The sequence below is a fragment of the Erpetoichthys calabaricus genome, chromosome 9, assembly GCF_900747795.2.
Source record: "Erpetoichthys calabaricus chromosome 9, fErpCal1.3, whole genome shotgun sequence".
NCBI classification, from domain to species: Eukaryota; Metazoa; Chordata; class Cladistia; order Polypteriformes; family Polypteridae; genus Erpetoichthys; species Erpetoichthys calabaricus.
Genome location: NC_041402.2, coordinates 50,869,297 through 50,891,832, shown reverse-complemented (window position 1 = coordinate 50,891,832; position 22,536 = coordinate 50,869,297).

Here is a 22,536-nt window from a genome sequence, read left to right as displayed (position 1 = left end):
CTTCAAACGGACATAAAATTTATAAATTGGTATGCACTGTAAATCGTTAAGTTTAAAATGTCGATCGCGGTTATTTCTGTTGATTAATTCATACATTTTTACTTAGAGTCAGAACAGGAGCTTATTCAGCTTATTCAGCTTCTGATCTGACTCTAACAGCGGCAGTATAAATTCACACCCGATCTGACACTGTTCGTTTAAAAAATAATATTGCATAATAGCGTGTCTTTATGTGAAAACAGCAGTGTCAGATGGGGAGTGTCTGATGATTTCATATAGCGCTGAAGTTACTGCTTTTTACTATGCTTTCCTCTGCATGTCCTGGAGTACAAAAGAAACAGCGGTTGTATGTATCGTGATACACTGCAGAGCTACAGCGCGTTTTTATGTGAAAACAGCAGTGTCAGGTGGGGAGAGGAGGGGAAAGATCCTGAACGTGACTGAGAGAATGAAAAGTGAATAAAAAAAAAAAGACAAAGCTAACCTTTACAAGTATCATAAATTACACCAGCTGTTACAGACTGAAATTAAACGTATGTTTTTGTTCTAAAATAGTAAGAATTAGAGCAGTTCACTTCTCAAAAGGGAGATGTGCAGGATCGAACTCGTGACCTTTTGATTCCCAGTCAGCAGCTAATACTGTTGTGCCACTGTGGCAGTCATAGTAAATATGTGTCAATGTCGCATGCTAAGGCGGCTTTTTTTCCTGCAGTTATATTTTTGAATAAAAGCGCACTTGTTCTGTTATATTTGTACCTTTTGTGAAAGTGTTTCTTTGATATTTGGACTTCAGGCTTCATACATTATATAGTTTATGCCTACATTTTGTCATTTACTACTAGAATATGAAAAACGTTTCTGTTTTAAAAATGTGTTTACACAGATTACTGTAGAAATGGAACACACATGAAATGCGTGTGTTCCAAATAACGATCTATTATTTCCACTCTAAAACTCCACATCAATCCCAGATAATCAATCAAGGCATGAGCTGGGAGAATTTCGTGCATGTTCTAAGTCGGTGGGGGGATGGAATAGCCGGCTGCTTGCAGCTTGTCTTTATCTGCACATTTAGAAAACAAAAGACGCTGGCGGAGAGCTGCGAATGGATTTAAGAAGCGATTTAAGGTGGGACGGATCTACAAGTTTTTTCATAGGCTCTGGTAATTCTAGTGTTAAGGTAAAAGAGGACTCTATTGTGACCATCACAGCCATGTTTCATGCGCCCCTAATTACGCACACAATTGCTTAGCCCAGATATACAGCAGAGAATGGGTTCTTAAACTTTTCAATCTCAAGGCCTACCTATATGTAATTTCAATGTGTCAGGACATTTAGGAAGAAAACATCTCACATAGTTGTCTCTTATTCTTATTTTTTAAAGTCATGGATAGAAAAAAATATCGAATACACATTTATATAACAACAAAAAAAATGGGTTGTTCAAAATTAAACATTAGAAAACATTTGTTCATATTGCCTGTAAATTCCAAAAAGAACAGTGTTCATCAAAAAATAAATAAAGACCAGTCTTCTCCATCAACAAATAATAGTTGGCATCATATCTGTGGTGGGAACAAACACACAAATTAAATGATTTCTCTGTTATACTAATAATATGTGATAATTTCTGTTTTAATACTCATATTCATTTATAATGCAGTCAGTGAGAAGACTGAGCTTGCCTCCGAGACATCAAACATTTGATTCTAGCTGGGTTGGATGAGAGACTCCAAGGTTGTCTTCAGTTTGTTTCTAGCTTTAGTCTTAGTTGAGGTTACAATGGAAAAAACAGAGTTGCATAAATATGTAACTGTGAATGGCAGAAAATACTTCAGAGGCCTAAGTGCAAGGCTTGAGTATTCATTTGTTGACGTAATCCAACAAGAGCCTATGTCAACTTTGGTGATTTTTAACTTTTTAGCTCTATTAGCTGAGTTTCCAAATCTGTTGAGAGAGCAATATTTTTGGCATTTAGAATAAAGAACGGATAAGGGGTGCAATAACAACATATTTTCATCTTTAGGATGCTACAAAACATATTCCACAAAAATTCTCAGTCTGCTGTGACAGGTAATGGTTAACTGTAACAGACTATTGGCTTTTCCTGAGTGCAGATCTGCGGACTACTAGAGGGTGTTTATGACTACCTTTGGGCCGCAGTACAGTGGTTGAGAAACACTGCAGTAGACGGTCATTTCTCTCCAGTCCGAGATAAACAAAGAAACTGAGCTAAATGTTCTGGTGGCCTTCTCAATTACCATCCAATTACATGATATCTCTGTTCTCAAGCCTCAGACATTTGTGTCTTTATTTATGTGGCCTGTTTTCGCTCTCTCTCTCTGAAAAGAAGAAATCTGCACTTTGCATTTTGGAGAAGTCCTTCATTTAAAACTGCATTATATGATGGTGTTTTCCTCAATTTAATGAAAAGATTTGTATATATACATGCAGTGTCTTATCAGATGAGACAGGATTATAAAGATTGGGTAACATGTTGGTAATTAATTAAGAATTTATTTTTTTAGAACCGTTGTCAAATGTTGGAATAAATGATTGAACTCATGACAGTTTAATCATTATCACTGTTATAATCTGGGGAACACAGATTTCTAAAAATAAAAAATGGCAAAGCAGATTCAAAGATCTCTTGCAATGAATTAAATAGTAACTTAGGTTATCATTTTGTATAAATGTCTCATATTTAGGCAATCACCTCATTAGTTTAAAATCACACAGGTAAGAATGCAGGTGCAGATCACTCATGGATTCCTTCAGAGATTATAGGCAGCACTCTGCAAGTCACCCTCCCCCCTTTGCAAATAAAGCATATAATTATTTTCACCAGCTGGATAGTGCTAGTATTTCTAAGAACTTAATTAGATTATGCAGAGGAAATAAACTTGTCAATGAAACCTGGCATTGTAATGAAATGTTATCTATAATTCAAATGCTGAAGAAAAATATATCTGAATGTATATGTATATATACATATAGTGATGTGTCGATCACAGACTTGCACAAGAGAGAAGGAGGTGAGTCCGGGTTTCTGAAAAAATCAGCTTTATTGTTGTGAAGACAGGAAGATTCTCAAAGGATTTAATTAAACACAAAATCATCGGTCCAGACAATACTGCAGTTCTTTTTTATGAGGGGCAGTTCTATGTGCAAAATTCAGAATGAACCTCCTGTAATAACCAGTGAGTCTGAGGAAAGCATGAACCTTCTTCTGCATTTCCAAACAAAGATACGCAAGCACCTCAGGGTCAGAGACTTACACAAGAAAGAAAGAGATGAGTCTATGTTTCCAAAAAAATCAGCTTTATTGTTGTGAAGACAGGAACATTCTCAAATTATTTATTCAAACGGGAGCTGTCACTGAAACACATGCAGCATGCATGCAGTGACAATGACATTGTCCTGCATTCACTCTCTTTTCAGATGAAAAAGAACAGGTAACCTTCCTGTACAAGAGAGGAGACAGAAAATGAATGCAAGGTCAGGTCAGTGGCCAGTTTTAAATGTTCCCCACATCAACCTTCAGGTGACAGACGCATTATGTTGTAAACCTGTGAACTTGCAGTTGCACCGGCAGCGGACAAACAATCCCTGCCTGCATGAACAGAGTTTTGGCTTACAGCACAGTTGGAGGTTTGTCAGGTTCTTAAAAATCTTACAATACAAAGAGGTATTTATTTGTTTGTATGGTTAAAAATATCGATAGCTCAGCAGCAAAAACATTTTCAAACAACCTTTGTTATTTTTAGCGATTTATACTTTAAAAGCCTGAGTTTATAGTACATAATGTGTATATTTTTTACATAGTACAAGAACATTATGTTAGAGTCTGGGCCACACAGTAAGTCAATGATTGATATATACAGTATATTACCCGCAGTGTTAAAACATAAAATTAAAAAGTTTATACTTAATGTAAACGTGGTGAGCCAGCAAAGCTCAAGTTTAGGGGCAATGTCACAAGGTGGCCAAAACCTGGAAGTCTGATTTCTTGTTTTTGAAAGGTATTAACAAATCAATAAGGTGAAAGATTTGTTGGGGAACTTCCATGGGTCACTCATTACTGTAACTCACTTCAGGGGCAGACATGAGAACAAGGCAGAACTCCTCCTGGCTCTTCAGACATTTTATTAAGATCAAATATGCACTGTAGGCAAGCACTGCTATTTAATCCTTTACTTCATGACTGATTCCAAAAGGGCAGTATAAAAGGCTTGAACAAAGGGGTGAATTCTCCAGTTGGATGAAGAACTCACACTGAAGAAATGTGATCTAGGTGAGGTACAGGCTTGGAGAAAATTGGTCAGTGGCTGTCATGATAACTAAGCATTCTCAAACTTGAGGAAGGAAGAGCAACTGATACTGTATGTGATAAATGAAGGAGAGAGGATATGAGTGAGGGGAAAGCATACAAAGGGGTTCATGGGATAGTTCAGCCTTTGTGTCTTTTACAGTAATATTATGTTGGCAAAAACCATGAAATTTCAAATTTGACTTTGCAAGAAATTTGGCATAACTAACTTTGTCATTTTGTGTCTAATTTAATATCATCTGAAATGATATGAAAATCTTCTCACATAACCTTTTATTTCCTATTTAACCCAAAGTAAAATTCCTCCAGTAGCAAAATTGATTAATTTTTATTGGTTATTACATAGTATATGAATTATTTTGAACCTTTTAGATCATGTTGAATTTTAAAGTCATTTTGCATCATTATTGTAAGGTAAGTAAATATTGTAGTGTAAAATACTGAGTAGTTATCAGCTATTAGCATTTAAAACAATATTACTATCTTTTGGACAGAAAGGTGTACTGCAATATCTTGGGTGTGAATCCTGTCTCCTGTTGTTGACTATGTGGTGTCTACATTTTCTACTTATGCGTGCATGGGATTTTCTTTTTACATGATGGTTTTTGTCAAATGTTCCAAAGGCATGCCGGTTACATTAATTGGTGGCTCCAATTTATCCCAGTGAGTATGTGCAAGAGTGGGACTTGCAGTGTTAGGCCAGGTTTATACTTTCCGCGACGTGACACATGCTCCAGCGGACACTACTGCTACGCAAGTGTTTTACTATTCATACTTGCGTGTGTACTTTATGTAAATGTGGAAGATTCCACCAGGTGGCAGTGCTAGATATCATCATGGTGAGAAAACATTTGACTTTGCTGTGTTGTGAATTGCCTGAAACATCCATTAAATTCAGAGGACAATATCTCTGAAAATGATGTTTAATGATTAAATCCATCAATCTAGGGATGCTCCTATTCCAGCTAGCATTGGGCACGAATCAGAAACAATCCCTGGATGGGGCATCAGCTCATCGCAAGGAAAACACAAGCACTCACATACATTAGCGTCATTTTAGCATCACCAAATCCCCAAATCTGCATATCTTTGGAAGGAAACCGGAACACACTGTGGAAACCCAGCAGGAAAACATGCAAACTCCAGGCAGGGAACACCAGTGATGTGACTCCCTACGCCGACAGCAGTGCTACCCCTCCGCCACAGTGTCACCCCATGTGTGTAATTATTAACAGTAACCTTTAAACGAAATTAACGATTTATCTGTAAAATGTAACATACATATTTTTATGCATTTCATCATGAAAGTGATATCAAGTATAAATCTAACGATTCTAAATGTGCAGAGAGTTGGAATATCATACTGTACATTTAATGTGTTCTGTATTGTGATCTATTGCTGCTTGCCGCTGCTGTCATGTCAGGAGAATACCCCAGAAGCACGTAGCAATTAACAACTGGGTCGGTTTTAAGATGAAGTTTACGACGGTCTACTTTAATGGTAAAGTAAACTACGAGATTAAAGTGGACATTTCGAGATTAAACCGAAATTTCCACTTTAATCATAAAATAGACCTTTTCACTGTGTCTTTAATTTTTTTTCTCTGTGGCTCAACTACAGTGCGGTGTTGTGAAGGTGCAAAAAAGAAGATGTTATGTGAGACTTTTAAAATGTACTATGTCATTACAATAGGGAATATGCGACGCTTGAATATAAAAGAACCACAAACGCATTTGTATGTCGGCATTTTGCTTCACCACATTGAACCATTCATCAAACATCGAAGCAGGCACATCGATCTCGGAGGATCCTCAAAGCGGCTTTCTGTCACATGTAGATAGTAAACAGAGACTCTGACGTCACATTCTTTTATCACACTGCACCCCTTGACTTTTTGCTGGGACTGCAACTTGCACATGCGTCGTGTTCATTTCTGAGGACCTGCTCAGAGGATGCGTCAAATGAATGGTGGGAACGCGTGGCAGCCATGATGCGTACGCGTACAAGTTCAGAGCGTGAAGTATAAACGAGCCCTTATTGTGCCCTGTCCATGGTTTATATGTTTATTGGTCAAATATGATCATGTGCAAATAGTGAAATGTATGCATGTATGTGCTTATCAGCATGCAACAAATCACCTTGATTAGTGACTATCACTATTTTGGCTCTGTTTTCCCTACCTGTCATTACCAATGCAAGATAAACCCAACCAGAACTCATAGAATATATAAAATACTCTGAACAGATGTATTGGGGAAAAATAAGTAATTTTACAATTACAAGGTTAACTCTGTCTGTGTGATTGATTCTCTATCCTGAGCTCAGTGCTGTCAGGATAGTCACTGGGTTTTTGAGACTCTGAATTGAATTAAATTGGTTTAATAATTTTATATTACTCTCCATTTTTTGATCTCATTTATAAAAATCTCAAAGCAGTTAGAATGCTTTAAAGGGGTTTAACAAACCTGAGAGAAACATTTAGTACATCAAACAATGACTGGTTAAACTTGATTATTTCCTGAACTACACCCCAAAAAGTACTTTGGAATTGTTAATCAAAGGTACATAGATAGAAGATGAAAATATGATTTTATATTTTATAAAACCTCTTAATTGTTGTCTGGGCCTCCATTCTCTTAATTCCTTAACAGACTATAAAATTGTTATGTTCTGCAGTATTATTAAAATGCCTTTCAAATGAATGAGAATGTTAAAACATTTATTGGAAAAATAGTGGTGGACAAAAACATTGCATCTTCTCAGAATTCCTTGTTTTTCAGCAATCCATCATTCCATCTGAAGGGAGTTCAAAAATAGTTTGCATCAACTTTTATACTGACTCATTTATTGCAGGTTACTGATATGGCTATAAGATTTTTTATTAAATTAATTAACTATGCAGGTAAAACCAGATATTACTGTCAAGTGTTCCATCCGGTTGATAGTGTTTTTATATTTCTCATTCTTTTTTTTTGTTGTTCTGTTGGCTAGTCAATTTATATTATTCATGGGAGTTTGCTGACATGTAATAACACATGATAACATTGCAAGCATATTAGCCCCTCTTACAAAGGAGGCCTGGATGCTTGGTAAGATCATTACCTCTATTAATCATTTTAAGAATAGCAAATTTCTTGTCATTTTTCCATTTTTTTTGGAATGGCTTTAACTTATTTGACATACTAATTTCTTTTGTGAAACTCATATTCTCTGAGTTTCCATCTCTTGTCATATTAGTTCTTGCCATTTCATTTGTTTCTTCTGTTTTGAAGGTGTACCTTTCAGGGTTTAGTAGAAATAAGAAAGTGCAACAAATACTGCATAGAATCAGAAGATGAAGCCAGCTCCTGCCATCTCAATATAGGGCTGCCATTTAACCCCCTTTTCTGACTTTACATCATGTCTTGTTTCCTTTGTTTTGGAATGTACTATGTCTGCTGAAATTCAGGTTACTCAACAACACTTTACTTGTGCCACCAAAGTATTCATTCATTATGTCTGGTTGTGACAATTGCATGATGGCAGATTGAACAGAAGATTTAGGCATGGTATCTATGAGGGGTATATAGAAAGTCCTAAACCTTTCAAGGAAATAAAATAAACCACTACAAACCATCATTTATTCATCAGGCACCTTCAAGATCAATGCATTTTTTCAGGTACCACTCAAAGAATGACAGAAAATCCTAACCAGTCAAGTTGTCCAACACCCCATTCTCAGCTTCAGTGAGCTCATTGTGAGTTTCCAAAATGTTTCTAAATGTTCCCATGAAGAGGTTCTTTGATTTTTGGGAACAACCAAAAATCACAGGGTGCCAAGTCAGGGGAACACAAAGTGGTTCAACCAACCTAACATCAGACTGTTAAACGGTGGCCATGGTCAGCTTGGCAGTGCATGCTGGGGTGTTGTCATGGTGGAAGAAAGACATGGAAGGCAACAGATGCCTGAACACTTTTCTCTTGTATTGCACATCATAACTACCTGTACTGTAGAGTATGCAAACGCACAAAAAACGGTGTTTTACAGGAAGATTGATGTGAACACTAAGAATGCTCAAAGAAGACTGATGGGTAAGGACTTTCTCAACAGTCATTGTATACTTAACGAAAGTCAATCTTAATCAAAAAGGTAGATCCTTGTCCCAAGCCTACACTATAAAGGGTTATTCAAACAATTTTCAAATACTCAACCATCATTTTAAGGTTTAACACTATACTAAAACATTCATACCATGCACTGGTTTTGCTACCATTGTTAAGCCATTAGTTATCAATGCCAGAAGGTAAACATTTTCTTCTTCTGTGTACTGGGAAGTTATAGGAATTTAAAAGTGTATACTAATATCTTTTCCTAACAACTTTACCTCTCTTACAAATGTGTGTATTTATACATATTGTGGTCAAGTGAGGAAAGACAAGCTGAAGGGAATAAATAAATCAAAGCTTTTTCTTAACATCAAAATAAACAGGCTTAAGCAAAGGTTTTTCCAAAGGTAGGACACAAGGACTTAGCTCTGTCCTTTGGAGTGCTGTGATCATAGAAAGATGCATCCTTCTGGTGGCCTCAGAACTTGTAGGTGGCCGAGTGGCAGAGTCAGCTGCCCTCATGGATCGTCATCTAGGCACTGTGGAGGGAATTAAAGAGGATATGATTAGCGCCAATGCCCCTTCTCATCATGGGGTGGTATTATGTACCTTAGGCGAGCCCGAACATGTGTGACGACTATATATATATATATATACTGTATATATATATAGATATATATATATATATATATATATATATATATATATATATATATATATATATATATATATATATATATATATACACACCTCCACATTGGAAGGACCGGGGGAGCAGACGTGGTCAGAACATTAACTCCCCCAGGACGCTAGATGGCAGTTCCCCTGGGTTGCAGCGGTGCCTCGGACTCCCGCAGGGCTTCATGGGAGTTTGCTGCAGCCCTGTTGGGATCCATGGGTGTCGCCACGGGGTGCTGCAGCAGGATCTGTGGAGTCCTTTTGGGCAGTGTTTCCGCCACACCAGGAAGTGCCGCCAGAATCTGGGTCGTCAAGCACCTGGAGCACTTCTGGGGGCAATATAAAGGGAGCAGCAGCCACTACTCGAGGAGCCAGAGTCGGGAGGAGGAAGACGACGCTTGAACAGAGGAGTAGATGTGAATTTCCCCTTGGGATTAATAAAGTATCTATCTATCTAGAGGAGAAAGAAAGAAAGAGAGAAAGAGAAGGAAGACTTGTGCATAGTGCTTATGCAGGGGACTGTGCTGTACTTGTGGGAAACGGGGGAAGGTGTTTCCCATGAGGTAAAAAAAGAAAATTAAAAAGTCTGTTTGTGCCTTGAACTTGTGTCCCAAGCTTGTCTCTGTGGTGGCGCCAGCCTGGTTGTCCACTGTATATATATATATTGTGGAGGATTGCCGGCTTTCCAGTCCGGCCCTCACCCCCAGGCCGCTAGGAGGAGCCCTCCGGACAGCATATTGGTACCCCGAGTTCCAGCAGGGCCTTATGGACCTTGTAGTTTCTACGCACAGCCCTGCTGGATACCTTGGGGGCCGCCAGGAGTCGCTGTGAAGGGGCTAGTGGACTCTTACATGCCCTATAACCCGGGAGTGCATGTCAGTCACGTGACTCAAGGAAGTGACGTGCTCCCGGGATGAAGAAAAGGACTGTTTGCCCTGACCCGGAAGGAAAACGGACTTGTGGGTTTGGCTTGGAACCACTTCCGGGTCGGGGCTATAAAAGGACTATGGGTAAGCCCAGACACCGAGCTGAGCTGGGAGGTAGGGTGGCGACGTGTCTGGGCGAGGAGGATTGTTTATTGTGAGAGTTTATTGATTTATGAATAGTGTGGTGGAAAGTGTGCTTGGTGCACATTATAATAACGAAATAAATAGTTATTGTACTTTCACCTGGTCTCAAGAGTGGTACCTGAGGGTTCAAGAGGTGGACAAACGCCTCATCTGTTACTATATATATATATATATATATATATATATATATATATATATATATATATATATATATATATATATATATATATATATATATATATATATATATATATATGTATGCAGTTGGAGATCCACGAAGGGAGAAAAAACGAATCACGTATCATAAAATAGTTTTATTCCTGAGCTTTCAACCCCTATCAGGGGTCTTCATCAGAGGATAATGCTTAGACTTACAAGAATCAAAGGCAATATATAGCAATACATTCCGTGGGGGGGTGGAGGTGACTAAGTCAGTATGATCAAGGGGGGGGGGGTTGTATAGTTTAATTATTGTGTACATGTCCTTCTTAGGTTGGCATATGCTGGATTTATGTCCAAGTGTCTGTTGATGGCGTTTTCATCTGATAGCCAAGACTCGGCCAACTCTCTGGCGCTTTTAGAAAGGACGCACTATCTTTGATATATGCACATACTAAATCGACAGGACACACATTCAACTGGGACAACATAAAAGTAAAATTTAAGGCCAGTACTAAAAGCGCTAGAGAGTTGGCCGAGTCTTGGCTATCAGATGAAAACGCCATCAACAGACACTTGGACATAAATCCAGCATATGCCAACCTAAGAAGGACATGTACACAATAATTAAACTATACAACCCCCCCCCCCCGATCATACTGACTTAGTCACCTCCACCCACAATTCCCCCCCCCCACGGAATGTATTGCTATATATTGCCTTTGATTCTTGTAAGTCTAAGCATTATCCTCTGATGAAGACCCCTGATAGGGGTTGAAAGCTCAGGAATAAAACTATTTTATGATACGTGATTCGTTTTTTCTGCCTCCGTGGATCTCCAACTGCAAATATGCAAACCATATCACAGACCTTCTCTTCCATATATATATATATATATATATATGAGAGAGAGAGAGTTCATCTTAAATATACTGGATTATCTGAAAAAACAAGGCTATGTACAGAGCCCCTAGGAAAAAAATTACTGATCATTTTGCATCCATTCATCCATTTTCTATATTGATTTTTGTGGTTAGCAGCCCGCTTTGAAATTAATGAGCAGAAAAAAGAATCCAGACCTGGCATTTACATGGCATACTCACACCTGAACAATCATCCAAACCATATGCTTTCTTTGAGCTGTTTCCTGAAAATGGGTTTAGGGAGAACATGACAAGTTCTGTGTAGAAGGCAATCTAGCTGGGAATTTATTGTGTTACTATGGTGACCCTTTTGTTCATAACATTTAATCTATAACATCAAATAAAAAAGGGTGCTGTAGTTTAATTTAAAATCTATGAGATGTTTATTTTAATATCATATAAATATACGCCTCAAGAGATGGAAACAATATTGCTGTCCTGAGCATTGTTAGTTAAATGTTTGAGTCAGCTTGAATAAGATGCCTTTAATGAGCGGGGCCATTAATTAAAAAAACATCTAGCTCAGAAAAATGAGGAATCCCCAAGTACACTGATCTCACATCGACAATTTTAAAAAAGCATTGGTTTAAATTAACAGCTAATCTCTTCCTCAGTAGGTTGAAATTTTATAGACAGGTGTTAATAAGCAAAATAAGAAGTAAAAGTTAATTTCATACAATCTAATATATATAAGGTGGGGTCTATTAGGTTAAATTCATCTATCCATCCATCCATTTTCCTGCTCACTTTTTCTAATTCAGGGTAGTGGTACCAACATAAGGCTATTATGATAATGTCACAAATAAGAAAGAATTTCAAACAATTCCCCAAAAGATTTCCTAGATTCCAAGAACACAATATGTTCATGAATTTAAAAAGTCAATGTGCCAATGTCATTCAGATTTGAGCACCATACAGTTATCTTTATATTACTTTAAACATCCCTGAAATGTTGATGCTGCACAGAAATATGAATTGAAAAGAAAAAACAATGCCAATCACTGAGTTCTTATTCTGATTAATAGGCAATACAAAGTAACCTGCCTTCCATAACTAGACTCTGAAAACTTTAATGTCTGTCAATCTATATAGATCTTAAAACCATTCATGCTCTTTAAGAATGTACATTTCAGATCAGTTACCGTGCACTGCAATTAATTCAACTACCCCCCTGTGCCATTCACAGTCCCCTTCTTTCTAAACGTTATAGCCATTTCTAGCTTACTGAACAGGAAAGTCTGCCATTTCAGCAGAAAGCTTTAATACTGTAGAAAGGGTAAATCAAACTGGTGCTACTGAATTCCATTTCAATCAAATCTAAGAAAAAACTACATTTGCCTAATATATACAGTTTTATTCAATGACTACCCTGAAACAATTGTTCTCGTCATAAATTCCAGATTAACTGACATTGTACAGCAGAAAAATATGAACTGGCCACATACTATTATATAATCAAGCACAAAAGAAAAAAATTATGCACTAAGGATATTTTCTATAATAGTCAGCAGCAGCACTAGTACTAGACAAAGTCAATAACATGGCTTATAATGATGTGGCTGGTGAACAGAAACATAATATCTCTTTCATTCTTGTCACTTTAGATCCAACAGGTTAGTGCAAGGGGCTTTTTCTCTTGTTCTTTTCATCACTGCTTTTCACTCAAATAACAAAGTAGCCTGTGTTTTTCTTCCCAACTAGGGTCTGTGAAGTCTACCTAAAAGTGTAGGGACACCAAATGACAGTGGAATCAAGAAGTCCCTTGTGTCCACTTCCCTGTTACCCAATGATGCTTCTCTGCTCCCGGAATGAGGCAGTGTTATTAACATAACACAGACAGAGTCACACGTAGGCAGCACATAAGAGGAGAGGCTAGATGTACAAATGGGAGCCAAAAATGAACGTAATCTCCATGTCTTTAGGATGTGAGTGGAATTAAATCCACACAGGCATAGCCAGAACTTTCATGGTCCATCAGTGTTATCTCCATGTCTCCAAGAGCAATGACAGGGAAGTGAGAACCATTGCACCCTATGTTACCCACTGCATAGCAGATTTTTACTATTACATATTTGAGCATTTACCCTCTTGCTGTTTATAACCATCTATATTTTGAGATTTTATTTCACTTGATTTTGTAGTGCCATATTGTGAAATCTATTCATTAAAAAAATGCAGTACATTCAAATCTGTGAAGCTGAAACTGTCATATTGAAGTTAGAGCAAAGGTAACCAAAAAATCATTTTCTAATAGAATATAACATTAGAGGGAAAGAAACCCCATGCTGTGTGAGCTCAAATAAATGAGGCCAACACACACACACACACACACAAAATTCAAATCTTACAGAAGTCATACAAAAGAAAAAATGCTTAGAATTATGAGTTTTACTCTGAATTTATTACGCCACCATACCAGAGGAAGCATAAATAAACATCAGTGCATATATTCTCTTGAAATAACTCACATATATTTATACTTTAAAATGTAATAATTTTTCCAGTTAATCTTATTAAAATATGGTGTTAAACAGATTTCAGATAATGTGCTAAAATGTTTGCAATAGTTTTTAAAAATATAATTTATTTTACATATCTAAATTATCACTTTATAAAAACATTGTAGTTTGTGTTTTCTAATTGAAGTTTTAATCGTGCATATTAGTGTTTCTTTTTTTTTTTGAAGTATTTTAAAAGATAATGGCAATATGCGCACCTCTTTGAAAAGAAGATGCTTCTTCTTTATTAATCATCATTATGCTTTTTTCTATAAATGCTATAGTCAAACCCAGTTTTTTTCTTTTTAAACTTTTGAATCATTTTATATATAGCCTTTACATCCAATTTACTACTTCCAGCATTGCTGACTTTCAAATATTTTGTTATATTTTCAGAATCGCTGTTTTTCTCAAGAGCTTACACAGCCAGCTGTACGAGATCAAAGAACTCACCAGGTGTCTGCTTGAGGATCATTAGTGCCACATCCAGATATTACACTCTCATTATTATATCTGTCGGCTTATGAGCAGGGGCTCTTAAAACAGGCACAAAATGAAAAGAAACAAGGATGGGCTCCAGACACATAAAGAAGAGCCATCTTACATTATCGGTGGGATGCCATTCTTAGCACAAGACTGTCTGTCCTAATGTAACCCTTAAGTGATCGACCATGAGTTCACTGTGTGCTGTATGTGGCCATTTGTGTACAAGGGCTGGATAACAAAGCACTCATCTACAGTACTATATCATTAAAAGCAAACAATGTAGGACTTCTGAGACATGGTGCAATAACTTTAAAGTAAAATGTTTTGAAGATTTTGTAACCAACAATATGAATTAGCTTTAGAAATATTTTTTTTCTAATTTATATATATATAGATAGATAGATAAATAGATAGATACTTTATTAATCCCAAGGGGAAATTCACATACTCCAGCAGCAGCATACTGATACAAAAAAACAATATTAAATTAAAGACTGATAATAATGCAGGTAAAAACAGACAATAACTTTGTATGATGTTAATGTTTAACCCCCCAGGTGGAATTGAAGAGTCGCATAGTTTGGGGGAGGAACAATCTCCTCAGTCTGTCAGTGGAGCAGGACATTGACAGCAGTCTGTCGCTGAAGCTGCTCTTCTGTCTGGAGATGATACTGTTTAGTGGATGCAGTGGATTCTCCATAATTGATAGGAGCCTGCTCAGCGCCCGTCGCTCTGCCACAGATGTCAAACTGTCCAGCTCCATGCCTACAATAGAGCCTGCCTTCCTCACCAGTTTGTCCAGGCGTGAGGCATCCTTCTTCTTAATGCTGCCTCCCCAGCACACCACCGCGTAGAAGAGGGCCCTAGCCGCAAACGTCTGATAGAACATCTGCAGCATCTTATTGCAGATGTTGAAGGACGCCGGCCTTCTAAGGAAGTATAACAGGCTCTGTCCTTTCTTACACAGAGCATCGGTATTGGCAGTCCAGTCTAATTTATCATCCAGCTGCACTCCCAGGTATTTATAGGTCTGCACCATCTGCACACAGTCACCTCTGATGATCACGGGGTCCATGAGGGGTCTGGGCCTCCTAAAATCCACCACCAGCTCCTTGGTTTTGCTGGTGTTCAGGTGTAGGTGGTTTGAGTCGCACCATTTAACAAAGTCATTGATTAGGTCCCTATACTCCTCCTCCTGCCCACTCCTGATGCAGCCCACGATAGCACTGTCGTCAGCGAACTTTTGCACGTGGCAGGACTCCGAGTTGTATTGGAAGTCCGATGTATATAGGCTGAACAGGACCGTAGAAAGTACAGTCCCCTGTGGCGCTCCTGTGTTGCTGACCACAATGTCAGACGTGCAGTTCCCAAGACGCACATACTGAGGTTTGTCTTTAAGATAGTCCACGATCCATGCCACCAGGTATGAATCTACTCCCATCTCTGTCAGCTTGTCCCTAAGGAGCAGAGGTTGGATGGTGTTGAAGGCGCTAGAGAAGTCTAGAAACAGAATTCTTACAGCACCACTGCCTCTGTCCAAGTGGGAGAGGGATCGGTGTAGCATATAGATGATGGCATTCTCCGCTCCCACCTTCTCCTGATATGCAAACTGCAGAGGGTCGAGGGCGTGTTGAACCTGTGGCCTCAGGTGGTGAAGCAGCAGCCTCTCCATGGTCTTCATCACATGTGATGTCAGAGCAACAGGCCGGAAGTCATTCAGCTCACTAGGACGTGGTACCTTTGGGACGGGGCTGATGCAAGATGTTTTCCAAAGCCTCGGGACTCTCCCCTGTTCCAGGCTCAGGTTGAAGATGCGCTGTAGAAGACCCCCCCAGCTCCGATGCACAGACCTTCAGCAGTCGTGGCAATACTCCATCTTGACCCGCTGCTTTGCTGTAATTAATATTATGTTTAGCAATTTGTGAATAATGTTTAGTTATTTAACACATAGTTCAGACTGACTTCAAATTTCCCTTTCTTCGCTAGGTAATTTCAATAAAATGCTTCTCTGACAAAAATTACACAAGAATGAGATTTGATCATTTGGATCAGGACAATTACTTTTCTTTTTCCATGAAATGCTACAAGTCGCACATGTCCATGAAGGTGTACAACTCATTACATTAAATCACTGCACACAACAAGATGACTGCTCTTTCTTATCAATGAATGTACATTAGGGATTGTCTGTTATTATGAGCAAACCTGTGCTTCAATCCCTGTAATGATTGAGTCCCCAACTATCACTACCTCTCTCTTTCTGGGAACTGGTTTTGAGGTGGCCTGTTGAGGCTCCTCATTCCTGCATACCACCTCAGAATTATCAGAGACACAGTCCATCTCTGCAGGGACCTGAAAACGATTTAACACTTCTAATTCTGGGGTTGATGCCCCAGGACAGCGTGCATCCTTTACCTTACACCTGGTGACCATGACTCACCTATCTCTACCTGTCTGGTCTGAAATCACCTCCTGCACCACCTTGGAGGTGCACACTATCTCTGTCTAAAGGACACCTGGGCCTGGTCCACCAATTCTGTACTACAACACAGGCCAGCCAATTCCTCTTCTAGTTCAGCAACCCAGAGATCAAGGTGGTGGATCAACTGGTATCTCCTGCAGATGTAGCCTTCATAGACGACTGGCTCCTCCAAGCCATCATCTAAAAAGTTCATCATCTAAATGGACTGCACTGGCCTCAATGTTAGAATTTGATTCAGTATTACTAAAACTGCCTTAACATTTTCTTTTTATTAATTAAAATTAAATGATTTAATTTGAATGGTAAAACTAAAAAAATTAGCCAAAGAAAATGGATTATAGAATTGCTGCAGCTATTTTACACGTTTTGTTCCCTTAAGCTACTGTACTATTTTCCCTCTCAACTACCTGCTGTTTGGCCTTCTATGAGGTTAACTTTACTTTTCTCTGTCTGTTTTTCTGACTTTGCACTCCTCTTATTCATTACATAAAAGCTCTCCACTCACACTGTTTGTATTCCACTGTATTAATAAACCCTTATGCTGTTGCCCACTTAACTGTTCTATCTCTGGACCTCTAAGAACTCTTCAATCTAAAATAAATAAATAAAACTTTCTTAGTGAATATCTGCTGCTAGTTAATTTCTTACTACCTTATCTGCTCCTACAGCTCCTTGTGCCTAAGAGGCTGAGCCTTCCCCTTTATTGCTTTGAAGTCGGCAGCAGCCTTTTTTATAAACTAAGGAATCACTGTTACAAATACTTATTAACTATTTATTGCTACGATGTGGTTATTTACTTACAGATGCCGATATCTGTTACTGCTACTTTCTAACCTGCCTCCTCCATGCTAGTTCAAATATAGATTAAAAAAACATGTACATGTACAAGTACAAGGAACTTTTCCAAGTGCACCTCCAAACACCTGCAACTTTTGCTAATGTGCAGGAGAAAAAAAAACCCTTCTAAAGGGAAAAAGGCTTTAAAAATGCCCTCACGGTTCCTTAGCAGCAACCAAAACCCAAGTTTACAGGAGCAAAATGTATTTTTTTAATTAACTCTAACATCACAGTAAATCCAAAAACTCTCAGCAGCCTGTCTCATTTGCAAAGTTGATGTCAGCATGTCCTTTCTCTCAGAGAACAGCACAGTAGTATTGTGGAGCGTGCAACTCCAGGGGCCAATCTGTATGTAATCACAGTGTTCCATCATGTTTTTTAAAGATTCAGGACTTTCTTTTAAATCATGCCAAAGATAGTCAGAATTTTACAAAAATTAAAAAAAGAAAATTCACTTTTTCAAAGGGCTTTCAGTCAACACAGGGGCTTCTCAAGTTTGTATTCTGTCTGGTATATTTATTTATACTCAACACCAGAGACTGGAAACACAATAATAATCTCTGATCCATTTTGAATTATTCTAATGACACCTTGGTGAAAAGACACATATTCATAAAAGGCAGTACTTAGATCAAGTGATCTGTTTTAATAATGTAGTGCAATAATATCAAAGTTTATCTGAATGTCAAAAAGACATACAAATTATTTTTGCCAGTAGGAGACAGAAAGTGGAAGTTTGACCCCTCGTTAGTTAGTTGAAATTAGTTGAAATGCAATGTTTATATCTCTTCTGTATGCTCAGACTATTCAGTGTGAACTGGGGCCTCAAGCCATTATTTTATTGGAATATGAGCCAATGTTGCCACTGCCAGTTGCTCTGGCAAAAAACATTTAAGAATTCTCGAAAAGGTTACCAAAGAGACATCCAAAACTAGATAATTATTTATATTTATTATGACAATTATGTGATTTTTTAATTCATTTGTACCTTTAAATTATCAATGCTTATCTTATAGGGAGGAAAAAAGTCACATTTTATGAATGTATAGCTGGTTTCAACTCTGCATATTATATTATGATAAACTAGCCATGCTACATGTCAAACACAAGTAATAGAATAATTAAAAAAATATTTGCTATCTCTTAATCTATTTGTACTTTCAGCACCTTTCCTTTGTATCCGCATGTGTCTGAACCTCTCTTGACCGGTGCTTCATCTTACAGGTTTGTTCTTGTAATGCCTGATTCTCATACTGTGCCATTACTTTTACATTCACACTTCCTCTTTCGATCGTGTCACCAACGCCAAACTGATGAATCACACCAGAGGACAAACTGACCAATCAGATTACTCTGAGGGACAGGACACACACACACACACACACACAGACCTTAGTATTATAATTATAATATTAATGTGGTAGATTAGAACAATACAGTGTATACCATTTTAAGATGAGTTAAAGTCCATATGCATGTGTAATCAAACAGTAAAGCAGTCTTACTGTATTTGGAACAGGAACCAGCTCTCAATGAGAGACTAAAGAAGTTTAAACCAAAGTTAAATTGTAATAGAGAAAACTTACAGTTCCAGTTCTTTTCAGAATAAGAATTTTTTTAAATAGATGAGAATGTATTTTGATGAATTTGCATATACTGTACTACTCCTTAACACTAAACCCTCCATGCATTTTTTCAGTATTATAGCCACCAAGGTTACACCAAGTAGTGTGCAAATCATTTTTCCTCTCACTAATGGCCAATCAGCTTACCCTCCAGATAGTGATTTCTTCTGCCCTACCCCCAAAGGCCACAGACAGTCTGATACAGCTTGAGTGAATATAAAAATAAATCATTTCTTGGCACACATTATATACTGTTTGCATTTATTTTCACTTTTAGTATTAGCATACATTTTCAATCAAAAGAAAGAAAAAACCTCCAGAGATGTGTGGCCACAGGGCAGAAAACACATTTCAGACAGCTCTGCACATAAAATGATACATGAAGTAGAAACTGATTTTTTATGTTGACACTTTAGTTTTCTTTTTGTTTTTTAGTGTTTTTTTGCCTTTTCCAAAACAATATTTTTCAATATAAAGTAATTCTTTTTTAAAGTTTAGCATTACTTACATATTTCTCAGATTATATACTAAAATGGTAGACAGCATGCTGGACTGAGTATAATACTCTCCACATTACCAACCCACAATCATTTTTGCACTCACACACCAAAAATGGGTGCAACTGAATTCACTTTTGTTTTTCTGCGTATGTATTATCTCACTGTCTCTGCACTTTACTAGTGTCTGTCTCCTTAAACATCTTCTGTATCCTTTCAGAGTGGGCTGCAGTTCCTACCTCATTTTGTTTCCAGTACACTACAGAGTAGGCTTGTTTTTTGCAGCAAGTACCTTATTTGTCATGCAAAGTGATATTAAAAATATTGTCAGCAATGGCATTTCTCACATTGCCCGTGAAAGGCTCACAAGTGACATCACCAGTCACCATGTCTTTCCCTGGCAATTGAAAGTTTCTTCCTCCAAACAGGGAAAGGTATCCAGTGTGTATATTTATATTATTTAGTCACATCAGCAGCTATCTAAAATTTAATTCCAGGCTTGTTGGGTTTGTTTGATTTTCAGTATGTGAAAGAGATGTAACATTTCATAAAGAACAACAGCTCATCAACAGGAACTGTATATCTGTCTTTACTTATAATGCATGATGCACTTCTGCACAAAGTGTGCCAAAAGTCTTATATAGCAGCAAAGCTGTCAGTATACAAACTGTACAGGTGTTATCAATTTTATATGGGAAAGAAGAACATGGCACATTGTAGACAGCGCGATCTGTGAGTAAATGCAGCTAACGTGCAATGTTTTCACAGACACCACAGAGAATGTATGCAAATACAAGAATAAACAATTTTCTTAGTGTGTATGTATATGTCATCAAACCATATATGTGATTCAATACATGTAATTGTGTGTGTGTGTGAAATTCAATACATTCATAATCATCTCAATATAGCTAATCATTAATTAGATTTTTTTCTCCTAAAAGATGTATATTTAACCAAAATAACTGGAGCACTGATTTTTTTTTTCATGCCCAGTGACACAATGGGATTCTCATAATCTATATGAGAACAGGCCATTCAGCTCAACAAAGCTCGCCAGTCCTACCCACTTAATTCTTCTAAAAAAACATTAAGTCGAATTTTGAAAGTTCCTAAAGTCATACTGTCTACCACACTACTTGGAAGCTTATTCCAAGTGTCTATGTCTTCTGTGCAAAGAAAAACTTCCTAATGTTTGTGCGAAATTTACCCTTAACAAGTTTTCAACTGTGTCCCCATGTTATCAATGGCACATAGAAACTCACCCTGGTTTAATGAGAACACTCAAGTTCTTAAATTAGAGTGTCAAAAACTGGAGTGCAGATGGAGAGCAACAAAGCTACATGTCTTTCAAATTGCATGGACAGAGAGTGTTAAAAACATAAAAAAGCTCTCTTTAAAACTCGCTCAGAATACTATTCTACAATAATAGTTAGAAGCTCCTGTCGCACCCTACACAATTGTGTTTGATCTTATTCAGGAAAAGATTCTAGTCGCCCCACGGAACAAACACTTTCTGAGACAAAGGTCATAAAGCTTATGAAACCATTTCTGGACAAAGGCAGAACCGTAACAACAGTTGCGTGGCGCTTCAACCTGCAGCTGAAGTCACTTCAGTACACATGTACTGTGTCAGCATGCCTGTGTCGATCAAACACAGGAAGCTTTGCAGTTTACTTGTGACATTACGCTACAGGAAGATAAGTAAATAAATCAAGGTAGATAACATTTGAACTGGCTTTTATATAAGTAACATATAAATGTTGCACGATACCTTGGCAAGCTCTATAAGCCGTGCTTTTTCTTTGAAGAACAGGTGTGGGGCAGACTGACTGGTAGGATAACACCAGACCGCTTGCTGCATCTAAATGGTGCCATCTTTTGCCTTTATGTCTGGTGCAGTTCCGTTATTCTTATATATGAGTGGATATTTCTTGCGGGGAGGGCTTCTGTTCTCTTTCTCAGATGTAGAACCCTCATCCAAATATGAGTTCACCTCTGTTACAACACGTCTTTATAAAACAGCAATGTCAGATCGGGGCGAGCATGAATGCAACTGAGAGAATAAAAGTAAAAAAAAAACAGTAACCTTTACAAGTACCATACATTTACACCAGTTGTTACAGACTCAAACCAAATGTATATTTTTATTGTATAATAGTAACCATAAGAGCAGCTCACTACTCAAAATGTTTATTTTGTGAAGTGGCAAGGCTCAAACCCGCAAACTCTTGATTATGAGTCAGCAGTTCTTACTATTGTATAGTGATCCCCCGCTGTATCGTGGTTCAGCTATTGCGCTCCCACTATATTGCAGAAAAATTCAATAAGTACTTCCTACCTGTAGTGTACTTTGTAGCCAATTCATAACAAAGCATATGGTTCTCAGCAGTCACTACGGTAGACAAAGAGATTCGCGTTACAGTACCCGGATGATTTCTTACAAGGCCTGTTATTGGCTGAAAGAGTAGACTCAACCAATCAGAGTGGGATTTTCATTCTCTTGGGCTCTGATTGGCTGCTGCTAACGTGGTGTAATCTCATAAGAACAGCAAGCGTGGGTCCCCAACGCATCTAAGTTCTCTGCGTATCGCATACCTCGCTTGTGGTACGATTGTTGTGAGCAAACTTTTTGTGAACTTTTCGTTTTGTGTTAAGCCCTATGATGGCTCCTAAGTGTCCTGCATCTTCTAAAAAGGGAAGGAAAGCGTTACATGGACGCCGCTTGCCATTACGGCTTGAATGAATCGACAGTACGCTACATTATTATTATTATATTATTATTATTATGTTACTCATATCCTTAGTGTTTACAATGTGTGTTTTAATAAGTTTACATGTGTTTAAAGCGTGTGGGAGGGGTA